Source organism: Pteropus medius, unplaced genomic scaffold (genome assembly GCF_902729225.1).
Source record: "Pteropus medius unplaced genomic scaffold, Ma_sr-lr_union100, whole genome shotgun sequence".
NCBI lineage: Eukaryota > Metazoa > Chordata > Mammalia > Chiroptera > Pteropodidae > Pteropus > Pteropus medius.
Window position 1 is genome coordinate 2,950,465 of NW_024345872.1, and position 4,867 is coordinate 2,955,331.

At 40.1% G+C, this 4,867-nt stretch overlaps 1 protein-coding gene across 2 annotated transcripts in view; it reads right to left on the reverse strand.

The window, feature by feature from the left end:
• The window catches only part of AMOT (angiomotin), a 53,852-nt gene extending 52,896 nt beyond the window's left edge, over positions 1-956 (reverse strand). For both annotated transcript variants that reach the window (XM_039874762.1, XM_039874761.1), the window contains exon 1: positions 808-956. The gene's annotated coding sequence lies outside the window, so the exon portion shown is untranslated. The remainder of the gene's footprint in view (positions 1-807) is intronic.
• Positions 957-4,867: the final 3,911 nt, after the last annotated feature.

Here is a 4,867-nt window from a genome sequence, read left to right on the forward strand (position 1 = left end):
CTCTCTCCCTGTTGTGCTAAGTACTGCAATTCAATATTAATGTTCAATAATGAAACTTTCACTCTAAGGATCATAAGTAGTGTTAAAGAATGGACATGATGTCACACCAAGTCGCAATAAAGGTCAACCTAACCAGTCTCAGGTTCCTAGATGAGAACTCTTGAATCCTGGTGACCAGGCCCTGATTTCTACATTAAATAGCCTCCAATCTCTCTGGCAACATGAGCTCCTTTCCTTTAGTCTTAAATGGAGTGATCCAGAAGATGTGTATGGTAGATGGAAAAAAATCATCTTCTCTCTTCATACTTCTTGCATGATTACTGCTACCTGGTTTTCTTATTGTATACAGCAGTTTGATCCCACAGTTAAAACCTTCCAAAACACCTTTTTAAATCCCATTTATCATATTCTTTGGGGAAGTGAATACCAAGAGGCTGAGCAACCTGCCCTCTACTCTTCTTTTCCTTCTTCCCGGTGACCCTCATGGACACTTGTCTTTAAACTGTCATATTGGTATTTTCCGATAAACTAACATATAAAGCTCTTTTGGTGCCCGAAACTGGAAATATGACTACCAAACTACTTTTCCTTCCTCAAAAAAATGGAAATGGGAGCAGGTATGGTTACAATAAAATCACTTATAAACCCACCCTGCAAGGCAGGGAAATCCAGACATTGAGCTGCCCCAGACACTGAAGAGTATACCACCCCCTCCCATCCCACACCCACCCCATCCTGCACGCGCTGGGCTCGCGACCACACAAGCACACACACACACACACACACACACACACCAATGGTCCATACCTATTTCTGCTTTCTTTCAGGCTTAAAGCCTTGATCAGGATAGGGAATTCTTGCTTATGAGCAGCTCCAGAAACCGCAACGACAGATTCCCTCTCCCCTAACACTCAGGTTCAGGGTAAGCGCCGCCAAGAGTCCAACCACTGGTCACTCTGAAATGTTCAGGAGGGGGAGGGAGGGAGAAATAAAAATGTTGTTTCTATTTTGCCACCAATGGCCAACAGTTAACCAAACCAGTCCTTCCAAGAGAATGATTTGTCCTCCCATGTGCTTGCCTTTTATATGAGTGGCAGTGTCCATTTACATCAGGAGAAAAAGAAACCTTGCTATCCAGCAGTGTGTTCAGGAGGTTGGCCAGTCTCCAGGGAGTGGCAATGTTTAGGTCTGAGACTGGAAAAGATTGCTGTTCTAGACTTACTTACACCTCCAAAAAGTTGCTGTTTCCATTGTGAGTTGGAATTGTGGTGATGACAAAAGCCATAACCACTGTCATCTTTAGGGTGCAATCTTTAAAATGCTATCAGTAGAAGGGCAGGTGAGTAAGGCTCACTGCCCTACATCCTAGAAAGAAAGGCAGTCATCAGAAGGTAGGTTTTTGGTCAAGGACAGAATGCTCAGTGAAACTCCCAATTTAACCGCCACAGCCTCAGATGGGCAGAAGAAAACTCAAACTCCTTTTTAACCGAGTTACTAAGTACTTATTGCATGTTGGCTATTTCAGACATTGCCAGCCTCGCGCTAAACAAAATGAGGAATACAAAACACACACAACGTGTAATTCTTGTCCTCATAGAATTAACAATCTGATCAACGGTCCATCCATTCTTACTGGAGTAGCAAAGGCAATTGCCCTTCTCAATGCATAGCAGCAACTCTCCGTCTTCAAGGAGAAGATGCCTCTGCTTGCATTCTCAGCACTTCTACTTCTCCAGTATCTCTACAAAAGGAAAAAAAAAAAAAACTAGACTCACACTATAGAAACTAGCTGCAAACACCCACCACATATGGATTTGAGTGGGGCAAACCTCATTTCTAATTACTGCTTTGACCTTCTGAAAAGGCCTGTAGTTCCAACCAAAATGGTTACCAAACTGAGGAATTTGTGTTTAGGTGAGTTGCACGTGATCCACATTCCTATCTTTCATCTTAGCTTAGCCATGACTCACTCATATCACTTAAAGAAAAAGGCTTTAATCTGCAGCACCAGAGACACCGTTTGAGAGGCAATGCAATGCAAAGGAAGTACACAAGCACCTCTTTATTTTGGGAGCATGTCCAAAACATCTAAGTTAAAAAAAAAAAATCCACCAAAACCACACAGTGATTAATTTAACATCGTTTCCTTGCAATGTTGCCAAAAATAAAGTGAACAGATACAGAGTGAACAGACATGGAAATATGTCTTTCCATCTTGTTTCAGCCCAACATGTAATCACAATAAAAAACAAAACCATCTTAAATCTGCAAGGTAATTATTTTGGAGTGCCTCCCCTAATTTCAAAGAGAGGACCAACTTCTAACAGGAATCAAAGATGGATTATTAAGAGTTATGGTAAATAACCACCATGCTTCTATTATCTAATTCTGAACAAAACAGTTTTCTTTTTCTTTTCAACTGAAACACATAGAAAACAGTCCAAGGCTTTTAAACTTGAAACCCTTTAGAGAAACCATCATACAATTATTTGCCAGTACTACTGAGATTCTTCATGTGGACCTCGACTGGCTTGTTCCTGACACCCAGCTCCTCAAAAAAAAAAAAAAACAAACAAACAAACAAACAAACAAACAAACAAAAACAAAACAAAACACTTTACTGTCCAAAGTCTTGCTCTCTTCCATTAATTTTGTCTTCTCTCTTCCATATCCTTTTCAAAACCCAAATCATTTTATCTCAACGGGACACACACAGATTGTTTCTCCCCACCTCCCCACTCCCTAGCCTTTCTTGTTTCTGTTTAAAAGAAGAAATCAGTCTAAGAAAAAAGCTTTGCTGACTCCTCTCTAGTTTCCTGATTGTTTTCTTAGAACTTATGTTCATCTACATGTTGAGTCACATAAAAAGAAAAACACTACTCCATTTACTTATTAGAGAAAAGAAAGGAAAATATCCCTTGTCTCATGCACAAGAACTAAAATAGTATGAACTCTGCAACCTTTAATCTGCCCACAGCTTTAATCACACCACTGTCAGAGGTCTGACATCATCCTCGATCAATGAAATAACCTCGTTTCTCCTGGACAAACAGACTGTCCCTGAGGATATTTGAAAGGGGAAGAAAGGATATTTGTGGTTCTTTCTTTAAAAATGCAATTTGGATCTATATATTCAACTCTTCTGTAATAACAACAGGGCAGCAAAGCCAAGCTAAATTCTTACTCCATTTGCAGTCATTGGCCTCTCTTCTAGTATACCTGGGAGGTTGAGCCAAAACACATTACTGAGAGCCCAGATATTTCTCAAGCCAAGGCCAGGAAAATCAAAATTACAAGGTAGCTGGAGCAGACCAAATTCCCACCCTTCAAATACATTTTGAAACATGCTTGTAAGATCTTCTTTCTATCCCTTCTATCTCCTCCTCCTATTCTGCCCCCACCCCTCACTACACCAACCAAGATGAAGAATCTAAGTCTAGGAAACCTGTTTCTCTGCTAAATCTTGGTCAACTTGTTTCATACAATTTTACTTCCAGCTAAATGGAAAAGAGCCAGTTCAGTTTTCTCTATCTCTACATGCATATATTTGTGCATAAAACACACACACAGATGCGGACACACACACACACACACACACACACACTCACACACAAAGAGGAAGGCAAAAACGGCCCATTGAATTCTCTCGTGTCCTCTTAGGTTGGTCCATATTGTGGCCCGAAGCATCCTAGGGAACACCTTTCCCAACAGTTTTTCAACCCAGGATACTAATTTACTTTCTTTGGGAGGTAAGAAACATTAGTCCTTTTCCAGGTTATCCCTAAACTTTCCATGGGTAATGGGGCGGGCTATATCAACACCATGGTTATGAGCCTGAACCTAGAGTCACTCTGTCCAAGTTCAAATCCTAGATCTATGGCTTACTAACTGACCTCATGCATGTCTCTTGACCTCACCAAGTCTCAATTTCATCATCTGCAAAATAGGGATAACAGTTCTCATACCTCGTAGGGTTGTTATGAAGATGAAGGGAGGTAATCCACGTAAAATATAAGCACAGAGCCTGGAACATAGTAAAGACTCAATAAAAGTTAGCTATAATTATTTTAAAGTGGCCTTTTCTAGAAGGGTGCAGTAATTTTATTAAGTAGAGTTGTTTTTATAAAACCTTTATTTGCAACTCAGTGTTTCGTGCAGGGGTCCTTAAATCAGCAAAGGTTAAAACTAGACTTGTGGAAGACTACCTAGTGGTCCAACCTCCTCTTTTTACAGATGAGATGCCAGACCTTAAAAGGGGTAAGAGCCTGGACCAGGATGCAGGTTTTATTACTCCTAGGGCCATAGTTCTTCCACTACAATATATTATCTCGCACATTAGCTCGTACATAGAAGATGCTTAATAAATATTTATTAAATTCAACTGACTCCAGTTTTAAGAGACTATAAACCCGGCTTAATGGTACCATCAATTTTTCAATTCCATTGGAAGTAAAATGATAATGGCCGGGGGAAAATCCAAAGAAGTGAGAGGGATGGGTTTAGTTAGACGTATAACAGAAGACCCTTACAAAATCCTCTTTAGGTTAAGAGATGCAGGTAAGTCATAGAGTAACATGAACCTCTACTGATCAATCTTTCCAGGCCCCTGTTCTAGGTCTTGTCTTCATCGTAACAATGACATTTACTTAAGTCTAGCGCTAGTTTAAGAAAAAGCTTTGAGTTGGCCCCACCTATTTGCTCCTATCTCTACCTCTTTCTAGATCAGGTTGGAAAATTATTTTGAGAACCACATTTCTTGGTATTTCCAAAGCTTACTGAGGATGACTGTTAGTTATCTGTTTCTGAGATGGCAATTCAAAGGTGTGATCAATTTGGTCCTAGTTTTACTTTTCTGTACTCTAAAGCA